Source organism: Chelonoidis abingdonii, chromosome 1 (assembly GCF_003597395.2).
Source record: "Chelonoidis abingdonii isolate Lonesome George chromosome 1, CheloAbing_2.0, whole genome shotgun sequence".
NCBI classification, from domain to species: Eukaryota; Metazoa; Chordata; order Testudines; family Testudinidae; genus Chelonoidis; species Chelonoidis abingdonii.
In genome coordinates this window covers 41,754,039-41,776,466 of record NC_133769.1, presented here as the reverse complement: position 1 = coordinate 41,776,466, position 22,428 = coordinate 41,754,039, and the positions used below count along the sequence as shown (strand labels likewise).

The window sequence follows — 22,428 nt, the reverse complement described above, 5'->3', positions numbered from 1 at the left end:
ACTTCGTCGAGAGGTAGTGAAATTGCGAGGGGCAGGGTGATATATATGTAGCAGCAGTAGATTTAACGAGGGTTAGTTTCCAGTAAGGTAGGGTGAGGCCTGTTCTAGCAGTAGAGGTGTGAACAAGGGAGGAGCAACTGGTTCTGTAATTGGAAGCATTCACAGTCCTTTTGTTGAGTCCAGAGTGATAGTGTCAAATTTGCAATGAACTAAGATCAGCAGTTTCTCTTTGAGTCTGGTCGGAGTTTTTTTGCTGCAGGATGCCACCCTTAACGTCTGCTATAGTGTGGCCAGGGAGGTTGAGTGCTCTCCTACAGGTTTTTTATATTGCCTCCTGATTATTGATTTTTGTGTCATTTTATCCTTTTCCGTAGGTGATGTCAGTTTGGCCGATGTACATAGAGAGGGGCACTGCTATTGATGGATATTACATTGGTGTGGACGTGAGTGAATAACAGGTGTGTGTGGCTGATTGGTTAGTCTATGATGGGTGTCGCTGGTGTAGATATGTGGGCAGAGTTGGCATCGAGGTTTGTTGCATGGTTGGTTCCTGAGTAGAGTTACTATGGTCGGTGTGCAGTTGTGGTAGAATACGTTTCAGGTTTGGAGGTTGTCTGTGGGCAGGATTGGCCTGACCCAAGATCGTGAAAGTGTGGGTCATTGTCAGGATGGTTGTATCCTGATGTATGTGCGTTGAGGGGTTTTAGTGGGGCTGTAAGTGATGGCCGTGGAGTCGTTGTTTCTTTCTTGGGTTTGTTTGCCGTAGAGGTTTGGGTAACCGTTGGCTCTGTTGATCTGTTTCCTAATTTCTCTGTGCGGGTATTGTAGTTTTGAGAATGCTTGGTGGAGATTTTGTAGGTGTTGGTCTTGTTGAGGGTTAGAGCAGATGCGGTGTTACTCAGTGCTTGGCTGTAGAAATGGATCGTGTGATGTTGGCGGGTGGAAGTGGAGGATGAGGTAGGGTAGCGTCGGTAGGTTTTTGATATAGAGTGGTGTTAATGTGACCATCACTTATTTGCAGTGGTGTCTAGAAAGGGGATCTCCGTGTAGATTGGTCCAGGCTGAGGTTGATGGTGGGTGGGAGTTGTTAAATATGGTGGATTTTTTATAGGTTTCCTTCCATAGGGTCCAGATGATGAGATGTCATCATGTAGCGTAGGTAGAGAAGGGCATGAGTAGCGAGAGCTGGAGCGATTGTTCCAGGTCGCCATAAAATATTGGCGTATGTGGGGCCATGCGGGTGCCATGCAGTGCCATGATCTGGAGGATATATTGTCATCAAACTTGAATAGTTGTGTGTGAGTATTAAGGCCAGAGCTCAGCAGCAGTTTGTTGCTGTGGTCTCAGGTTCTGTTCTACAGTTGTATTCCATGTGTGTGGGATGTTTGTGTAGAGAGCCTTACTCCATGGTGGCTAGGATGGTGTTTTCTGGGAGGTGACCAATGCGTTGTAGTTTCTCAGGAATCCGTGGTGTCACGGAGATAGCCGGGAGTGCTGGTGGCTAGGGTTGAGTAGAGAGTTACATATCCGAGACAGTCCCTCAGTGAGAGTGCACATGCGAGATGATGGGGCGCAGGATTTTCCGGGTTTGTGATTTGGGTAGTAGGATGAGCCCCGACAGGGTTATTCTAAGGGTATTGTGATTTGTTCGGCCGCTGCTTCGTACCAATTATACAGGCACTTCTGATCCCACTGGAATATAAAGAATGGACATTACTCAGAGGATCCACTAACTACCAGACAGATCAGATACCCTTAGAGCCCCGACGTTATTCTATCTATACCAAGATCACAACCGCGAATCTGGAGCCCATCATTTCGGGCAATTGGCACTCTCACTGGGGACTGTGTCTGGTATTGGGGATCTCTATCAGACCTAATGCCCCCAGCATTCCCGGCTTTATCTCCGTGAACACTGATTTTTGAGGAAAACTACAAGCAGTGGTCAACCTCCCAGGAAAACCATCCTGCCAGCATGGATGTAGAGGTCTCACAAATCAACACAGATGGAATAAGCTGTTAGGAACAGTGATCCTTGTGATGCCACAGCACAACTGGTGTGAGTCTGTGGCCTTTTACTCACACAAACTATTTCAAGGTTGATGAATTATTCCAGATCAGGCATTTCTAGTGGGCACCGCAGTGCCCCCATAACCATATTTTTATGGCGGATTGGAAACGCTTCCTCAGTTCGTCTATCTGCCTTCTGTTACGCTACGTACATTATGACATCTTCTATTGGCTATGGGAAGAGGTCTGAAACAATTCACCTCCCTGATTTAACCACTTCCACCCTCAACCTCAGCCTGGACCAATCTACGGAGGTCACTTTCTAGAAACCCGGTGCAAATAGTGCTGGTCACATAACACCTTATATCAAACCTACCGACGCTACGACTTCAGCTTTGCCTCCGTTTCATCCCGGGGACTCAACCGACCATGCTCCGCATGAGTTACACAAGCGACAGACATCTGCGTACACCGTCAGCAGAGGACCACACCTACAGAATTCCACAAGATTTCCAAACTACATACCGCCGAGGAATTAGAGAACGATCAACAGAGCCGAGACGGCTACCAGAGCTCTACACTGCGAAGACAAACGCAGAAAGAAACAACAGGTCCATGCCATACTTACAGCCCCAGCTAGAACCTCGTTATCTCTAGCTTGCTTGCTAGCATATATATACCTGCCCCTGGAAATTTCCACTACCTGCGTCTGACGAAGTGGGTATTCACCCACGAAAGCTCACGCTCCAAAACGTCTGTTCGTCTATAAGGTGCCACAGGATTCTCTGCTGCTTTTAATGTCAGGACAGACTTCAAACAAAACTGACCTATGGGGAAGCCAGAACAGAAACCAGAATACCAGTATCTGTTCACAGCAACATTATTGTACCAGTTGCAGCTTTTTCATTTAGAAATCTTGCAATAACACAATCTAGATGTAATATAATGTTACCGGGTCTGTGTCAAAAAGGGTTTGTTAAGGCTATTGCTGTTTGCACGTCCAATTGTTGTATAGTCTAAAAGGAATCCTATGGCTGTGGATTGACAGAGTTTTAATCTGAGGCTAGATGTCCTCAGTATTGAAGGATATTTATAAAGTTGTTTGAAGTGCTTCCATCTTGCTTTCAGCTTTGTTTCAATCTTGCTAGATGCTTTTTACCTATGTGCTATCTTCAGCCAGCCAGTAGAGCTGAGTGATGGTGTTTATATTAGTAATATTTTGTTCTCAGAAATCAATATACCTATTCAGTTTTTTGCTTCTCTTCCACTGCCGTTTGTGATTCATACTGTTTAACTTGGAGGAAGAAGAGGGGAGTTTGAAACAAAAAATTGAACCGGCCCTGCTGCCTTTTGAAATAACATGATCATCTTGTGTCCTTCAATCACAATCATAGTTTTTGCAATGTTGGGCAGATGATGTGGCCTGGTCTGTAGCCCTGGAGATTTTTCCATGGCGCGCGGTTCCTCCAAGAGCTGGCAGACCAAGAGGTGTTCTGTGGTTTGTGTTTCACCACAGCCACAAGTGTCTGGACTAGCCCCATGTCTGTATACTGACATTTGACCAGCCAACTTTTTGTTCAGAGGCAACTTAAAAACCTCCAGGTTGACCAAATCCTTGTCTGTACCTGCAGGAAGCCGTTCAGCAACATTGATGTACATTTTGACATTAAGTATTTTGAGCCATGTGCGCCAGATTTCCAGTCATGTAGCTGTTGGTAATCTTTTTTTTTGTAATTAGTTCTGTTGCCGCTAGGTAGCTTTTCTGCTATTTCAGGCAGCTAACTGCTGCGGTGTGGACATGTAGCAGATGACTGGTATCTTCAGCCTGTCATAATGGTTCCGTTTTGCTTGTGCCTGCTTTCCTGATAGCCGGTGGAGCGATTCCAGCAAGCACATAAAGACTGTTCACGTTGATTGTTATGAGGTAGCAGCAGCTGTTGTTCAGTGCAGGGTCCAGCTTCTTTCTGTGAGCTGATCTTTCCCTCCCCAGAAATAAATAATTACAAGACACTCCCACGTTATCGTAGCACCACAAAGCACCTCTCTCTACCCCCCCTCCAGCCACACCCAGATAGTCCTAGTTTAAGTGCTTGGCAGTCAGCTCTCTCTACCAAGAGGTTAAAGAAGACTGAAAGGAGGGGGAAGCAGTGCTGCCTCACAGCTGCGAAGAAGGAAGCTGCTTTCCCTTGCTCTAATCTCAGCTTTCAGCTAACAAAGTTCCTTTATGGGTTGGTTTGCATTCTCCAGCAGGGTTTTATTGAAGCATTTTATTTCACTCTAGTCTAATCCCTCCCCAGTTCCTTAAAGAAGCAATAGTTTTTCCTGTCACTTTTTAAACAGGCAATTGCCACATCTTCCTTTGTTTTAAATCTAGTGCAGGTGATTGCAATCTCTCTCTCTCTCTCTCTCTCTCTTTCAACCTTTCTAAACTACTGCTATAATTCAGATCTAAACCACTCAGTCTGATTGTACCACAGACTTCTTAAGGTAAAAGTTGTTGTGGCTAATGTATGAAAGAGCCTGTCGTCTCAGGTAACATCCCATTCTTTTAATGAGAAAAAAAATTAGAGCAGAGCAATAAGGGAGAACAAGTATACTCTATTACTTATGCAAGTACAATCAGCAAGTAGGAGGCACAACCGTATGCAAACAAGGAGCTTCAAAGTTAATTAGCACTTGCCATCTCCATGCAAATGCTGTATGTTGCCAAGCAAAATCACTTTCAATATTAAAGGAACCTGATTTTTTTCAAAGCCTACTGCGGAAAAGAAGAAACATATTTCACCAAAAGTGAGTTTTAGGAAATAAGTATTTGTATGTTGTCCTTCATGCTCAAGGAAACATTAATACCCTTAGTGAGATGAATTCCTTCCAGCTTTTCAGAGCACACTGATATGGTTAATGGCTAACTTCTGTTTATATTTGTAACTTGCATAATAGCTAATAAGAATCCTGTGCTTCATGATCCCAGCAACATAGGGAAGCACTTGCTGTGCATTATACAGATGAGCAGCATGGCTAAACCTCAGAGTGAAGAACACCTCTGAGTTCGATCCTCCTGCTGACTCAGTGCGCAGCCTTAGTCATAGCACTTGATCTCTCTGGTTTGAGTTTTCTCATTTAGAAGATGAGGCAGATTCTTCACTTCTCTGCCTCTCAAGGTTATTGTGAGAATTAATTGTACTTCGAAAAGGGATGGAGGTGCTGACTGGTGGTGTGCAACATCTAGAGAAGCCTTGCTTCTGGGCGGTGCTTAGCAGCCATTATTCATGATATTGTATTGCGAAAGCCTTAAAACCTGGAACTGTAAAAGAAAAATTGAGACCAGCTAGAGCTCTAATCCTGTTAGAAGTTTCAGTAACAAGTCCTGCTCTTATCGCTGATGTGCAGCATACTTAGGTGAAGTAAGAATTAAACAGCAGTTCCCACCACAGCACAAAAGTTCAGTAAAAAATCCTCTTCCTATCCCCTTTTGAAGGAAGGAATTGGGTGAGGTGATGCTACATGGCAGCTTCTCCTTTATCCCATCACTGGCTCATATATCCTGCTAGAAAGCACTTATTTTAATCCTTTCGCTGTCTCCTACATGTGATCTTTCTGAACTTCCAGCAGTTTCTCAGCTTGACTCCCCTCATCCTCTTGCATCTAGAATTTCACATGTTCTAGAAGGATTAGTGATTTCAGCACAGTCTTAATTCAGTGGCAGTAAGGCCCTGCAAGAAAGCTGCTGGCTTCTCCCTGAAGGAGAGAAGAGAGACTCTCTCTCTCTCTCTCTCTCTCCTCTTTTTCCACCTCTCTGTAAATGTTCCTGAAGTGTGGAAGGCGTTAGAGAAAGGCCCTGCTTTTGGATCCTCAAAAGTAGACAGACCATTGAGGGATTAGGTGTTTGATTTCTGGGAAGGAAGGGAAATGTATGTCACTAAATGAATGCAGAGTTCTGCCTGTGTAGATTCTTATAGAGTCTCTATCACCAGAATAGCTGAGCGCTGTGTGTATATTCTTGCAATGCTGGTGTAGGGTAGAGAAGTATTATCAGCCCCTTGTTTTAGAGATGTAGAAATGAAGTGAGAAGAATGGTTTGTTTTTTGGAGGGCGGTGTTTTTTTGTTTTTTGTTTTTTGTTTTTTTTTGCACTAGGTCACACAAGAAATCTGTTGTAGATTTGGTAATAGAACCCAGATCTCCTTACCCACAACACCAACCTTCATCTTGCAATGGAGTTTGTGGAGGGAAAGTAAGGGGCTAATGAAAACATGGATCATGAGATGGGAAAAACAAGAAAAATCAGGAGGAGATCCCATTGTGCTAGGCACCGTACAAACGCACAAGAAGGCGGTCCCTGTTACAATCTGTGTACTCTGGGATTTGCCCCAAGACCTTCCATTTTCCTGTTACGTCTGGGTTTCACAACCTTTAGTAAATCCACTTCTTTCTCTTAGCATCTCTCTACTTTACTGCTCATGTTTGTATTAATCTGATGTCATGCTGGTGCCTGCCTTCAGCTCCCTGCCACAGCTTTTTCCAGGAGAGACCTCACAGGGGACCAAACAGTCAGCCTCTGACAGAAAGCTGTCTTTTTTTGGTTATGCTTCCCTGATCCTTCCACATCTGAATTTTCATTGTGTGCACTGCTGAATCTGGACAGCCTGTCTTTGCATGCACTTGCTAAGCAATGAGAATTCTGTAAGTGAGGAAACAGTCTATGGCTTCCCAAGGGGGTGGTTTGACCACAGGTCAGCCCTGTTTCTTTATCTTTGTGTACTGTTAACTTAATTGCTTTTAAAGAGTTTTTGGACTATTTAAGACTGTCATTTGCTTCATTTCTGGCTAATAATATAATATGCTACGTTCTGATGAAGCATGGTAACAACTGACAGATTTATTTAAAATAAACTTAAAATCCAACTTCATAAGTCCTGTTTAGCACTCTTTAACTTTTTGGATGTTTCATGTGGAGAGTTGATGTTGACAAATATGTGTGGCCTTTAACTTCGCGTGAAGGAACAAAAATAGAAAACACGTGTCCCCTTTCTTGCTTTGGAAATTGGATGGGTGGGTCTAAACTAAAAATGCTACGTTGGCGCAGCTGCATTTGGTGCGTCTGGTGAAGACTCTATAATAATTCCACCTCCTCAAGAAGCGGTAGCAGCCCTCGCACTGACATAGCACTGTCCGCACTGGTACTTAGGTCAGTGCAATTTATGTCACTCGGGGTAGGGGGGAGCTTATTCACACTCCTGAGCACTGTAAGTTATACCAAAGTAAGTGGTAGTTTAGACCTGACCAGATTGAAGTCTTGTTGTTTGGAAAAATGTTGGCCAAAAGGGTGTTGTCAGTGTTTCCCCTCTGCCCCAAATAGCACTGAGGAAGAAGCTACCAGATTTGAAATGCAGAGGGACCAAGAGCTGGACCTGGGGGGCATGGAGGGGTGAGCGTGTCCTGGATCACAAGGTCGGTGCTACGCTCCGAGCTTGGGAACAGTCTTTAGGAAGAACCCCTTCAGACCCTCAGTGGGTCTCAGTGCTCCTGCACAGGGTAGGTCACCCATCCCACTTCCTCCTTAGATCATACCTGTGGGACTCCAGCATTCCTGCTTCACACCATTATCTTCGTTCAGGAAGTCCAGCTGAAATAGACTCATGATAGAGACTTGTGCACTCCTTAGAGATGATGCGTTTCACCAAGCATTTGCAGTTACACTTGAAAAATATCAAAGGAGTAGAGTTCAGTAGTCAACTGGAACACAATATAGGAAGTCTTGAGGTTAGCATAGAAGGCAGGTGAAAATATAGTCTGTTCTGGTTAGCGCAGAGCCCAGCCAAGCTGTAGTTAACCCTGTTGTTCAAGTTCTCTGTTTCTGTCTGACCTCTTTGGTCCATTGTTTAGAGCCCTGATTCCTTCCAGCAGCCAGCTCATATCTTTCCACCTTCCAGCCCTTTGCTTTTGAGCTGGGGGATTGTGCTCAGCTTCCCTGCTCAGAGGTGGAGAAATCCATCTTCTGCTGGGTCATTTGTTGTTAGGTGTCAATGTCCTGGTGATTGGATTCATCATTCTTGGATTCTCTGTTGATATGTTACAGACTAACAGGGCTGCTATTCTGAATCCGCAAAAAGAACAGGAGTACTTGTGGCACCTTAGAGAGTAACAAATTTATTTGAGCATAAGCTTTTGGGGGCCACAGCCCCCCCACTTCATAGCCCCTGAAAGCTTATGCTCAAATAAATTTGTTACCCTCTAAGGGCTTGGCTACACTTGAAACTTCAAAGCGCTGCTGCGGGAGCACTGCTGCGGGAGCGCTTTGAAGTGTGAGTGTAGTCGCAGCGCCAGCGCTGGAAGCTGTGCTCCCAGCGCTGCGGCACTGTTTACACTGGTGCTTTACAGCGCTGTATCTTGCAGCGCTCAGGGGTGTGTGTTTTTCACGCCCCTGAACGAGACAGTTGCAGCGCTGTAAAGCACCAGTGTAGCCAAGGCCTAAGGTGCCACAAGTACTCCTGTTCTTTCTGTTGATATGGGGTCTGCTTCAGCCAGTTCTTCCTCCCCCCACCCCCCAATGACCCATTTAAGCTTAGGGCAAGTCTACATTTAAAATCCTGCGTCGGTTAAGCTGCACCACTGTACTGCTTTAATGAAGACACTGATGCCAACAGGAGAGAGCTCTCCCGTTGGCATAGTAATCCACCTCCCTAAGAGGCGGTAGCTATGTTGGCAGGAGAAGCTCTCCCGCTGACATAGCACTGTCTATACTGGGGATTTGATCAGTATAAATACATAGCTATAGGGTGCGGATCGCTGAGGGCTAGTTTAAAGCGGCAGCGCTTTAACGTGGCTTATGTAGTCACAGAAGAGTGTTGGGAGAGCTCTAGAAAACCCACCTCTATGAGGGGCATAGCTACCAGCACTACGAGTGCAGCTCCCAGCATTGATGCACTATCTACACTGATGCTTTACCGCTCTGAAACTTGCTGCACTCAGGGGTGTGTTTTTCACACTGAGAAAGTTGCAGAGCTGTAAAGTGCCAGCATAGGCAAGCCCTGAGTTACTCTCATTTGTGTAACATTAAGACAAAAAGTTACAGGGTTTATCTGTGCAGCCACAGAAATCCCTGGTGAATCTTCAGCCACTCTTTAGTCGTCTTCTATACTTCTATTCTCTCTTCTAGACTTGGTGGTTCTTTTGACTGATCCTTTTCCTTGAGGAGGAGGAGTTTTTTTTCAATCTATTTTAAGTCCAGTCTACGCTACGGAAATTGGGGGCTCTTAGTTCTCCACCAGTGTAATTTAGTTGGTGGTGCTAATAATAGAGGCTGTGATGTTAAGAGGAATGAGTGTCCATATGGCATCCTGGTACAATGTCCAGACAAACTTATTAGTGATGATCATTAACAGATTTCACTGTATCCTATTTCCAATTTAGTTAACCAATATACTGTCCATGAGACTCTCAGGAGGCAGAGATATGTCCCTACCTTTGTTCAGCAAAATTGCTAAAACCTCTACTCAGAGCATATGAGGAAAACCTGAAATCTGGTATGCAACAGTATATTGATCCTTATCTGCTACATATTCATACATTACAAATAATAAGGCAGCTTTAAGTCTATACTCAAGGGCCCAATAACATTAGCGAGGTCAATAAAATCAATTGTACTAGAAGTTATTCCCAGACAAACTTCATTAAACCGGATTTAAGATTGTAAACACACACGTTTTATTGTGTGTGTGTGTGTGTGTGTAGGGGGAGGAGATGGACTTGCAGTTAAAATAAAAATTGAAATCCAGAAAATTGAAAGATGTAATTGAACTTTAAAACCCCTACCAGTGTATAGCAATGTAGAGTCCGGACACTCCCAACCACATTCTCTCTCAGATATCACACCTGACCATTTTTGTAGTTTTCAGAGTTGTGATTTCCTGTTTAAAAGAAGAATGTGTTTTCTCCTCTGTGGCCATATGAAAGACCCACACAAATAGGGGAAATTACATTGCAGAGAAATGGGCTATTCACAGAGTGTTGGCAAATGCACCAGCTCAAGAAGATGAAAGATTTTTCTTCCTACTCTTTCAATTATCTTGGTTATTACTTCAGGCTGAAAATGATTTGACTCAGTAACTGTTTTTAAAGTAGATGGTGTCCCTTTCAGGATGTAAGAATGCCATTATTTGATTTTACTGACTTGCAGTTGTGACAATCAACTTCACTTTTTAGAAAAATGAAGATCACGAAGAATAATGGGCCATTTTTGGTCCTATTTTGGCCTGCCTTCCCCCGCCAGCATAAACCTCAATCCTGCTAGAAGCTCCTTTATGTCATCCACAGGAGGCATGGTCATCAACAGTACCCACAGCAGCAGTTGTGGCCTGTGAAGAGGGGCTCTTGTAACCACTGCCCTGGTGAAGTTTAGTACACTCAGGGAAGATGAGGAAAGTGGGGCACTAGTGTGAGGGAAGCAGAGCAGATGGCCTGGGTGGGGGAGGGCAGAGGGAGCACTGATCCTAAGAGCTCAGTTGGCCAGGCCAATAGGCCTCCTCTCCATTCCTGTTGAACCAGGCTCTACCACCCATAATTGGTTCAGTGATTCATATAATCTGCTTAGGAGACACCAACCACTTTGACTCTCTTCCCTGCCCACATTTTAAAGTCGTTCAGACTTTAAAGTGTCATTCAGACACGTATAAATTGTCTTCAGCTTTCAGTTACACAGTTATACAGGTGGTGGTTAGTTCACAGAAATCATCTTTGCTCTGATTTCTGGGATCAGAGATTTGGCTGTACCGTACAAAGATGGATTCCTTCACGCTACAGTGGTATCTTTAGGAACTAAAGTGAAACTGAAAGAATGGTTTTACAGTTGCCCATAAAGAGTCTTTACTGTACTTGTATCAATTTTTAGCTTTTATCCCCTTGCATTGTGCTGTGTAACTTTGACATTTGTGCTAATGTTAAAAGATGGTAATAGAGAATAAATTAAATCAAATCTCATCACAGATTGCCCCACTTTATGGTTTTGTTTACAAAGACTCATAATATGCATAAGAAATCTGACGGATTTAGTACAGAAATGAAAGAGATGCCATGGCAGCTTATTCTTGAGGTATTATATTTCTTTTAAGCCACCTGCGGTGACATGGCAGTGCATCTTAATAATGGTAGAGAAATGTCCTTATTTTGTATTCTATCATGGAATTTTCTCATCCACTGTTGCTTTAGAACTGAAAATATGTCTGAGGGTTTAGCAGCTGGGACAGGAAAAACTTGCATTTCAAAAATGAGGACTTAAGTCTCTATGAAAACAACTGGGGTTTTCTTTAAATGTTGACTCATAGCTCCTGCCAAATACTAGATAAAGAATAAAAAGAAGCATACGACAATCCCACAGGAATGAAAAGATGAGCTAATCCAGGGACCAACAAGCCTTTGGATGAGTTAAAAAATAAAACAAAACATCAACCGGTATTTATCATGCTTGATAGTACCACTATTGTTAGAAGTCTGTCACCATGTTGATTATGAACTCTTACCCCCTGTTTTCTATAGGCTAGTTGGAACTTGGCATATTAGGCTATGTTGTACAGAAGGATTACATTTTCTGCACAGACTTTAAAGAAACTAGCCATTAAGAGGCTTTTTAAATGCCAGTACTGATGTGGTTTTTTTGCTTATAACTCATGCTCTTTGAATCTAAAAAATAAATTGGCCAATGGTCGGTGCATAACATGGTCTATTTATCTTTGAGATAGAGAATGAAAATGGTCAGGATGATGAGCCAGCTTGCTTGTATAAATTGTCATGTAAGGCATCTGGATTGGATTCTGATCTTGATTTCATGCTCCAAAAGTGCTGCACAGTTGGCATGCTCAGCATCTGGAGTGGAAGAAGGCAGCATTTGCTTCATGCTGCCTCAACAATGACCCTGAACTGACCTAATCCTTCTTTTGTAAAATGCGTATGAGTGTACAAGGTGAAAGCGGAGACAAGGAAACTCCGCTTCTTCCTCTCTCAGCCCTCTCTCCTACACTGCCCTCCTTGCCCCATCCCTGATGTTTCATAAGTAATTAGAAATGAGGCTGGCTGTAGAGAAGGTGCAGCACTTCTCAATCTGACCTGTGTAGTTATCAGACTACTCATGTTTTTGGAGATACCTAGTTAACCCTGGGCACGTGCAGATACTTGACTAGAGTTTGGAGAATTCCTGGCCTGATGAAGTGCTTGTCATAAACATATTCAGCTAAAACATAAACAGCTACTTCTGAAAAACTCCATGTACAGGCTATCCCTAAGCAGAAAGTGGCTCCATACCCATTCTCCCCTATCCCTGGCCACTGGTGCTGCTTGGAGCCGCATACCTATTCCTGCCTCCTGGATTCAGGGTGGGATGTGACAGGAAGGTGCAGCAAGAAGTCTCGGTGGCGGGGCTGCCAGGCAGTGGTTTAAAAACAAAACCAGCAAATAACTAGTTGAGGAGAATTTCATAGCTTTGAGTATGAAAAGAACCACAAGGGACAGAGGCACAAAAACAAACACATGCTAAATATGTTCAGCATGTGTATTAACTACTTCTGAGAAAAATTCCATAAGGACTTCTCCTGGCTTTTCTTACTGTGCATACACCAGTCTTAGATGCATCTTATAGTGTACTGAGTAAATATGGTATCTTCAGGTGTCATCTGATGCTGAGTGGTCTTTCCTTCCTCTTTCTCTTTGCCTTCAGGTCCTATATGAGGGCTAGCACCCTTCCCACTTGCAAAACTCACTGGGGGGAGGGGGAGAATTATGTTCATACATGAGTATTTCCAAATCTCCCTGTTCTCAGTGATGGGACAGCCAGCAACACTTATGAAATAACTGAACTGGAAAAACATTCTGGGTCTCTGCATGCAAATTATTAGGCTGACATCTCATTTTGTTTGTTGAATCAGTCAGACAATGAGCTTTATACGTGAAGGCAGGGTTTTCTCATGTCATTACCAGCAATTTCATATTTTAAGTAGTTGTGACTATTTTTAAAAAGAATTTATTATCTGGGCTTGAAAAATCTCTTGTCTTGGGCAAGTGGGAAATCTAGATCATCGACTTCTGGAGAATCAGTTTTTTCATTTAAAACAAATTAAAAAAAAATCCTTAGTCTTTATGGGGAGTGGGGGTGGGGAACAGTCATTCCAAATCTTAATGCTACGTAGAGTAGACTACAGACATGCCCTCTTCCTGAGCCTGAAGCTAGCTCCAGTCACTTTGCTGCTGCTCACAGCCAGGAGCAACAAGATGAAATTACACAGCTTATCAATTTGACTGCTGCTATGTGAAACCCTACCTGCAGCAGTGAAACGGGCAAAAACCATGTCAGTTACATGCTGATGCTATCTGGAAAAGCCATGAGATGCAGCCGCCAAAGGCTGGAATTGGAAGAGGAGTTATTCACTGGACAAGATGACACTTAGGAAAAAACAAGAGGCTCAGGAAGGAATAGAGTAGCAAAGATTCTTCCCACTTGAGTCAACCAGTAGGCTGTGTGGAGGTGGTAGAGTAATGGAAACCCTCCATTTTCTACCTCTGAGGACATTCTGTGCCAAAAAAAGCAAAACAGTTATGTGCATAGTGTTTTAAAATTCTGCAAATTGTATTTGTCAAATATGGAGGCTCCGGCATAGCATTAGGGAGCAAAGACCACGGGCTGCATAGTGATGGGAGATGACCGTGCAGTCCCCCCCACCTCCCCCCGGACATGGACTCAGCAGTGAGGCTGCACCCAACCCTGACATAACGCAATGACTGGGTCTGCCCCTCTATGACAAGTGCACCAGGTGTGGGCAGGCAGGCTCAGCAAGGCAGGATCCTAGAGTCGGGGGGATGCAGGTATGGGTTGAAAGGGTTCTGTGTGGGGCAGTCTGGGTGTGGGCAGCTCAGTGTGGGGGATCTGGATATGCAGGGGCTTGTTGGGGAGTTCTAGGTGCAACAGTGGTGGAGGTCCAGGTGAAGGTGGTTGGGGCTTAGTGGGGGGGGGGGGGGTTTGGTGTGTGTGGTAGTGTGTGTGTGTGTGGGGGGATAGAGCCTCAGCAGGGTGGTCTGGGAGTGGTGGTCCAGAGGTGAGGATTGGGGCTCAATGGGTTGGATCTAGGTGCAGGCTGTTGGGGGCTCTGTGTCAAACTGTGGATCTGGGCTGTGGGGTGGCTCGTCAGGTGTAGTCCAGGTGCAGGTGGAGTGGGGTCATGGGTGGAGGGGGTCGGATGTGTGTGGGGGGTTAAGTTTAATGGAGAGGATCTTGGTATGAGGGGGTTTGGGATGCCCAAGGGTTCAGCGGATGGGGGGATCCCTCTCCCTGCAGCTGAGGAGCGATAGCGCGGGGGAGGGAGGCAGTGCCTTTATCGCAGTTTTCCAGAGCTTCTGCCTAGTCAGAGGCAGAAAATCTGGGGTGGTGGGCTGACAACTGCTCCTACATGCCATGCAGGGGGAGAAGAGGAAGTCCCATCCTCCCCAGCCAGCTGGGCTAGCAAACGTGATCCCAGCAGTAGGATTAGGAGTCCACCAGGCTAGGTGCTTCCACAGTTCTGCACTAAGAGCGATTTACCTGTCTTGCCATGCCTGCTTGGCACGCAAAGCATTACCACTAGGGAGGGTCACATGACCGCTTTTGTGGCTTCCCTTTGCTTTCGCTTGTTAGAGTCATTTTTCTGTAAGGGAAGCAAATAAATCTGAGGAGACATTAAATCTATGGCCATTCAAGTGCAGTGGGCACAGAATTCTCCCAGGGAGTAAGAATCTTTCATGATTAGCAGGAGGCTTGAGGGGCAGGAGAAGAAACAGCTCTTTCTCCCATCACTAGCTAGGAGGGTTTGCCTTCTTGAAACTTATTATACACCACTTTAGAAAATACAGTACAAAGTGGCTAGAATTGATGACATCTCAAATAGTGGGCAAGCAGAGCACCCTGGTAACAAAATATTCCCAGTACTTTTCCCCAATCAGTTGATGTGCATGGGTGAGATGGTTGTCCCACTTAGGGTATTTGCCCTCAGATTCTTGTTGGTGAAACCACTTATGCACACACTTGTCTCCTTCTGTAACTCTGATTAGTAGGTGTCTTTTTGAATTAAATTAAATCATGTTTTATTAGATTGGGTGTAAATGTGAGCACACATAAGACGCCACATGTAGAGGTTGCAGTTTCTCATACCATTAATAATGTCAAGGTATTTGAATTGGGAGAGGCGCCTGTCTGTGTATTAGTGTCTGGTACAAAGTGCCTGTACACTAAGGATGTGATATCCAATTCAGGCTATGTGCATGAGCGGTTCACTGAGTGGTGAAAAAAACCACTGGTGTAAATTGACAGTACACCGACTTCACAGTTAATGCTGATGATATAGGAACATTGGTGCATGGACTTGTTTACACCCGGGGCTGCACTAATGTAGCTAGCTTAAATAAAAAATTTAAAAAACATTAAAAATCGAAACAACAGTGCCTTAGGAGCCTTACAGTGGAACAAATTAGTAACTTTCAAAGTCGTGCTAAAAGCATAGACCGACTTCTTCTTCCTATCTTTTCTGAACTAATCTGCAACATCGAAATAAAATCTCTAAACTGTGGGGAGAAAACTCCAAGCAATTCTAGGCACAGAAAAGTGGGTTAAAAGTGGAAATCACCAACAGAAGTTAGTCAAATAAAAGATATTACTTCACCCACCTCGTCTCTCTAATATCCTGAGACTGACACTGCTACAACACTCATTGCAACCATGTCCACTTATAGAACAGTTCAAGGGAATTGATTCTTGCTGTGGGAGATATCAACTTGGCATGGAGCTGAGTAGTGACTTGCTCCACAATCTTGTTTGCAGTTGCACTATAGTAAATTCCTCACATCAAGGTAGGGTTACCATATTTCATGTTCCCAAAAAGAGGACATGGTTGGAGTGGGGTGAGCTGGCGGGAGGGAGAAGCTGGAAGGGGTATTTGGGGGGTGCCAGAGGGGTGTGTGTGTATACTAGGAGGAGATATTTTTGGGATGTTGGAGGGGATAGGCCAGAGCAAGGAAAGGTACCTTTAAAATGGGAAGCAGAATGATGAGTATTCTAAGCACTGACATTGCTAGGTATGTGTATCATCGCTGTGTGATTTTGCATGCACACACATATTATGGCACAGTTCTAAAAAATGATTTACACTGCAGGGTTTCCTCTCCATTTTAACATATCTATTTTTTTTCCAGGCTTATCTAAAAAGAGATGTTTTGACCCTGCAAATGCAAGAAAACTGCTAATAAGCTGAATTGTCATACCTCCTGAAAGAGAAGTGTAAAATTGGCATTTAAAACCAAAAAACTTCTTTATAAAAGTAGATTATATTTTCCACATCAACTTCAACTTTTCCTTTTCAATTGTTTTAAGATGGTAACTTCTGCTGTGAAGTGGAAATTAGAAGGTGTTTTCCTTCTAAATTAAAATGAATTTAATTAGATTGTTGCTTGGTGGCTTCCTTTTGTGATCAGCTTTATGTTCTAGATTGAATAACTTCACTTGTCTTTATTTAGTAATCAAAATCATATACACAAGTGTCTCTGATATATAGGCACTAATCTTTCAACATATCAGTCTATGGTACTAGTATCACACGTTAGCTGAAATAATTTCTATGTACCAAGTTGCTGCCTGGCTTGTCAAAAGTAGCTGAATTAATCAGTCTTTCATGTTGTATGTTTAAATGCAAACATCTCACTGTTTACAGGGGTTTGGGAAGTAATATACTGTATACCAGCTAAATTTTTAACAAGCAGATTTTGCGAAACGTAGGCAGGATTCAGAGAAACTGTCTAATTTCCCCCCTCCCCAGGATACAAATCCTGGTCTTGCATAGTTGAGAGCAGGTTGGTGACCACAACACGCACACACAGCAAAAGGCTCTTCAGATTTCTTGTAGAGGTTGTTGCAGTCTGCTCCGCTCCATGCTCTGAGCTCCTACTGGAAGTTGTTGGAGAGGCTAAATAAAAACTAAATGCTGTGTATTTATATCTTGGCTGTGTCAGCTGCTGTTTGTCTTCCCAACAAATACTTCAAAACAATGGTGTATGGAGGTGGGTGGTGGTATACGTGGCTTTTTTTTAAAAGGGGTGTTCTCCTAATATATTCATTGTGTGTTTGTGCATGTGTATCACAGCTGTTGCCCTTATACAGTCTTCATAACTGGAAAATTAGAATAAGGACTAGTCTACACCGAAAAATTACATCGGCATAGCTATGTGTGTGAAAAACTGTTTATAGGCTTTGTAGGCTCATTATTGCATCTTTCCTTTGGAAGATGGCCCTCCAGAGCCAACCTAGGGCATTTCAGTGGACTCTGAGGAGAAAAGCCCTTCTAATGAATCACCGTTATCACTACCCTTCATGACTTGAATGTTCCATTGGTGTCTTACCCAAGTAATCAGGCCTGAACCCGCTTATATAATAATATTGCTGGCAGAGGAAGTATGGCTGTCTCATTGTTCCCCTAGATATCCGAATACATCAGAATGTTCTTTTGCCCTTGGTTTTTGGACTTCCTTCACAAGGGGATTGATAGTCTGTTTTTCCTCTGTGTTTTAAAGGCCACTTCCCTGACCCTCAAGCCTTTCTGGAGAATTGCTGAGTTTCCTCTAGGGTCTCAACCATGAATCTTGTGTGGTGTTTGCAGGGGCATCTGCCAACGTTGGACATAACTTCTGTTGTGTGGTTCCCTTTGAAGACTCAAGAAAATTGCATATTGCCCAGTTGAGCCTACAGGGACTGTTCCCATTTCTACTTTCTCAATTTGCGTTCATCTTGAAACTGCTTCACCTAAGAGGATTGGCCTCATTTTGATTAATAGCCTTTGTTTTTATGGGGTGGGTGGGGAGGAAATGTTACCTAGTTAATATCTGTTCTTCCCCAAAGTAGCCTAATGGGAAAATTATCTCTGCCTATATTTTTAGTTTTTATACCTTTTCTTAAGTTCTGCTTACAAGTACTAGCATTCTTTAAAATTGTCTGAAGTCTTTTATTGTAGCTGGTGTCCTAAGTCCCTTGACTAAAGACTCCTAATTAGGTTTCCACAGCAGAGATTTTATCTGGAGGGACATTTCCCTTGAACTTTAGTGACCTTTCATGGACTGAGTAGTATTCAATATCTGCTGAAGAAATATGTTGTCCTTGTTACCAGTATGGGGTTGACCTTTGCAAGTATCTCTTTCAAACAAGTTTGTAATTGTGATAGTTGAGCAATTTCTACTTTCTTCTTGAGTCTTGAATTTTAGATAATGGTGGGTATTTGGTCCAGCTTCACCTCTGAGTGGTAATAGTCTACGTGGAAGTTCACTTTCTATGATTGTTTCATCTTATCTGCCACCTTTCCAGACATAACTCTGGAGAAGTTGAGCTAGGGAAGATTGTGCATGTGTTCTGTTCTGTCTAGAATGGTGTTGCAATAGGGAGTGCTGTTGTGCAATGCTTCATTTGCATGTCTGTTGTCCACCTTGTTAATTGCTACCACTCTTTCAGAAAACTCTATATTAGTCTATGGTTATTTACTTGAAGGCGAGCTGAGCCCATTGTGTGTGTTGGGCACGTTCCATCTGTCTCACTCTGCGCAGGTTGATGACTCTAATTTTTGAGGATACCTCAAAATAGGTGCTGTGAAGTCCATTGAGCATATATTACTTTATTTTAACATGTGAAGACACAAGCGTGTGATTTCTTATGGCTCATGGCAAAAGGGATATTTTTTTAAAGGAATGCCAATAATAAAAGCTGCTTCAAATATGGTCTGAGTTTCTTCACTGTGAGTGGGAAATTATGTAGATTACAAACCCTGAGATGTCTCTCATATTTAATATCATGATTAAAGGGTGTGAAAGTCTGCTTGAGGGCTTGGCCAATTGAAACTGCTTGAGCTTTACAGCTGAATGACTTCAGGTAGTGCTTGACAGCTGTGTTTTCTAGCATTAAGGGCTCAATGTTTTTTCAGAAGATGTAGTTTTCTGTTGTAACTCTTATCTCATTTGCCAGTGATGTTTGTGGTAGTGACTGTTTTTGGAGAGAGGGAATGGATGAGGGGGTTATGGTTTTACTAATTGACTTCCAGATTGAAATTATATGATTGAACGTGGAGGAGGCATTTTGTGATTGCATTGTGGTTTAGAGGCATATGATATAATATAATTGGGCATGCAGAGAGATCAAAAAGGGCTTCTTAAAAAGTTACCTTTAGGAGCCATATTCTGTTAGCTTCCATTACGCTTTGTAGTCTATTCTTTATGTGACTACGCATACTCTGTATTCACAAAGGCAACATACATGCTATATAAGTGAACGTGATACCTATGTGACCCACACATTAGTGGGCCAATACTGTGGTCACAACCATCTGATACATATATCACCACATTACTGGCCCATGAATCTGTCTTGCTGCGGTTTCTTCTAACATTCCAACCCTTAATGATTTCAAACAGCTGTCATATAAACAACAACCTACTAGGAAACAATACATTCTTCATTTTCTCCTCCAAAATCAAAGCTTATCCCAGGACATCCAAAATCATTCTGGGATCCAGGTGGCCAGGATTCTGTTCTTACTCCACTTTGTTAAAAGAGGGAGCTGCAAGTTAATTACTGCTGATTCATTGAGATGGGGTGGCTTCTTAGGCTCCAAGCTGAGCAGTAAAGGCCATGAGAGTAGCACTCTAGCAAACAGGAGCAGGTGTCTGGGCTAGTCAGGTTCTGAGGGAAGGAACCATAGGAGCAGCCAAGACTGGGGAGACATAAATTAGTCCCTAAATGGCTACTAACACGGACAATGGTGAGAAATATTGCTGCTTTTGGTGTCTGTGTCTTTTGTGAATTCTCCAGGCAGCCATTAACTTCCATGGTAAACAAGATCTCAATTTCTCATGTTAAACTAACAGTATTTTTGGCTTTGACAGAGGGTGAGTGGCCACTTTTTTTTCTACATCATCAAAAGAGGTGCAAACTATTGTATTTTTTCCTGTGCAGGTCACTTTTAAGTTTTAGTAACCCAAAATTGAGTGAACTTTGTAAATTACATGGCATTTCCCCCATGAAATCAATAGTTTTGACATGTTTTACAAACTCTGCTGGCAAATGTCATAGCCTTGAGACAGACACACCCATTTTATTAATATTGAGTTGTGTATTTTTGTGCACAAATGTTTGGCTCTAAAAATAATTTGCAACTGTTAAGGTTTGTTGGATAAGTGAATTTTCTTAATGACAATTCTAAGAAGGCCTTGCTTATAAAATGTCTCCCAAAGAGCAATTAAGACTTCATGTATCAGTCTATATTTATTATTGGGAATTGTAAGAATTTCATACCTGTAGAATTACTAAATAGAGGAATTAGAGAATTAAAGCTACATTACTAGATGCTTCTATTTTGTAATAATGGGGAGGGGCAGTCTGACTCAAATATGCAAGCGCAAGGAATAGAGATTCCAGGTTTAGAATCGTACTCAATCATTTTCTTCAGTTCTTTTGCATTTGTGGCTTCCATTCAAAGAAGTGTAACCAGTCTTGAGGCTTCCAGAATTGGACATATTCTTGTCACTCTTATAGGGCTAGCTGCACCTTTTGACCCCTCTGAGTTCACCCCCAGGTGTTAGGCCTCTTGCTTTTTACCTGTGCTGAGGGGAATCCGATGATTCTCCCCCTCCTGAACCTGGCTCTCAGGCTACAGCTCCTGGGTACCAAACTCAATTATTCAGCAGGCCCAACTGGAATTGGTGCCCACAGGAATTGCCTTCGGGAGCTGTGGTCGATAGTTAATACAGTGACTGGACAGCTTTCTGAAAACAAAGGAGTGTGAAATCTTAGCAGCAGGAACACAGCAGAACTTGAGAGAGAGGATTTTAAAACAGCAGAAGAGTCTATACTCGTCTCTATCTTTCCTAACTTACCATCTCCTGGAAGCTTAGGAATCCAACTGTTTCAGACCACTTCTATAGGGTGAGAGAGAGCACCTGGTCCTCTCAAACAACCCTGACAACTGCCTCTCCTCGCCCCTCACTTTGTAGCCTTTTCGAGTCCTTTTCATCTGTCCCCACCCTTGGCAAAGCAGCTGTATAACTGGCCGCTGGAGCCAAAATAGCAGCCTTTTCATAGCTTAACTTGGCATTTTTTCTTAATGACCCCCTGCCTCGTTTATCAGGGTGCTGTTTACCTACCGACATTTTGTTGCCAGTTCCCAAAGAGCCCTGCTAGTGATTGAATCCACGTATGCTTACAGTAAGCCTTCACTAACACACTACATCCATACAGCGACAATCTGAAAAAGCAGGTCATACACAGTATTCATAATTGATTACAGATCAGTCCCACTCCTTCACAGTTTTCCATCAGAATCTTTTTGGCCTGCAGCCTGAAAGTATGCAGTGTGTTCGAAAAAGCTTCATTTATGCCTTTGCCAACCCCCTCCCCCCATTGTACTGACTCTGGCAGGCCTTTTCACACCATTCTTCATCATGTGTGGGTGGCTAGACAAGCACAGCAGTGTCATAACCATACTATCATTGGGAGCTGTTTTCATGGAGTGAAGTGTAGCTCCTTTCAGTATGTAGATTTAGAATAGCTGTGTGTGTCATTCTTAGCCTGCAGCAGCAGCCTGTGAAAATTTATCTATTGTGGGTCCCCCCCCCTCCCCCCCCCCCCCCGACAAAAGAAGCTACAGGAAATGTTAGGCTTTTATTTAACCCTGCAAAAAAATCATGTAATAGATTTTGCTATTTGGCTTGCTTCTCCTATTCCCTCATATTTTAAATGTCTGTGTTCACCTACATTTTCTAATTGAGTATTTTACAACCACTTTACCTCAATCATAAACTACAATTATTCTAAAATGAAACTTCACATTCAGGCAGATCCCCTTCTTGGAGGATGTGGTGTTTCTTCAAAACAGCAGGAAGAGGACTGGTGAACATTCAAGGCAGTTTTATGGTGGAGAGAGAGACAAATTACCCTGTGGATAATAGTACAGTATTCTAATAGTATTCCTTGTTCAGTCTTGGAAGAAAGGTACCCTGTGATTCTTTACTATTATGTGGTGTTTTTTTTTTTTCTTCGAGATACAGACAAGCATCGAGAGGCTGATTCTCCCTTCTCTTATACTAGTTTTAAGCAAATGTTACTATGATAAATTAAATGGTTTTACTCCTGATTTGTGCTGATGCAAAGAAAAAAAGAATAAGGCCCAGAGCCTTTTAAAGAGAAGTGAACAGGAATGTACATACACTACGTCTAGAAAGGGAAATGCACAGACTTTGTTTCTAGCTTGGTTTTTTCTTATTTTTTAGACGTGGTAGCAATGGTCTATGCTGCACAGTTCTCCATTTTTAATTTTTCTCCACTTTTTATATTTTTATATTGTTGCATGTTTGTATTATGGTGGACTCAGCAGAATTT

At 43.0% G+C, this 22,428-nt stretch overlaps 1 protein-coding gene across 2 annotated transcripts in view; it reads left to right on the top strand.

The window, feature by feature from the left end:
- Positions 1–22,428, top strand: part of PLXNB2 (plexin B2) — a 358,989-nt gene that overhangs the window by 48,946 nt on the left and 287,615 nt on the right. The window lies entirely within an intron of this gene.